Source organism: Oratosquilla oratoria, chromosome 24, assembly GCF_046742065.1.
Source record: "Oratosquilla oratoria isolate Oo_2021 chromosome 24, ASM4674206v1, whole genome shotgun sequence".
In the NCBI taxonomy this organism is placed as follows: Eukaryota; Metazoa; Arthropoda; class Malacostraca; order Stomatopoda; family Squillidae; genus Oratosquilla; species Oratosquilla oratoria.
This window is the reverse complement of record NC_134800.1, coordinates 58,083,724-58,084,620: the sequence shown is the minus strand read 5'-3', so window position 1 is coordinate 58,084,620 and position 897 is coordinate 58,083,724.

Below are 897 nucleotides of genomic sequence, written 5' to 3'. Positions count from 1 at the left end.
ATTTGAAATATCTATTCCAATTTTAAGCAGGTTTTTTCTTACAAATTTCACTATGATTATGGTCCCTCTGGTGTATATACTTCAATGTAATGAGAAATTACACCAAAAACATTTTTTTGTAGTTTAGATATATCCAAAAACAATAAATCCTTCCCATAGTGCGATTGGAACTTATTTCTATTAAGAATCCTCAAATATATTCGTTACGCATCCGGTCTATATAGTGTAACGAATAAACCAATATCCTATTTAGATGTTATCCAAAAGGTACTTTCAATACCCTACAACATTTACAATGTGTTATACAACCAGCGCCAGTCAGTGTGCGATGAGATAATAATTATAATAATTCAGGCATCACATCAGTTCCATAGCTTTCGACCGCTGAATCGACAACACTGCAAGAAGTGGTGAAGGGGATCAAGTGAATAAAAATGCTTGGCTGCAGCAACGATAGAAAAACAATTGTCACCCATGACCCGTAACAGCTTGGCGACCTCCAGGAATGGAATCCTTCCTACTCCTATCAGCTAAATAAAATTGCCTGAGGCCAGTCGAAGGGCCAGGTATGGTAGTGTGGCTTTCCAGTGAATCAAATGCTTTGTTTGCTCTCTAGAAGTTAAGCTTGATTAATGACGTTAATAATTCTCTTCACCAACTCCTGTAAATTTCCAAAAACATCGTATATAACTGGCAAATTATTTTACTGAGGAAAATCCATGCTTACAACATGCAACAACGATAACCGCTCGAGTTGAACACACCTCAAAAGAAATTATGCAATTTCTTTGTTCCATTGCAAAGAACATAGTTAAATAAGAATAAGAACAAATAAAATGCAATAAGGCGAGGTATCAGTAACCTTTCGCGCGTACCTAGTAACATAATTTTTTTTAC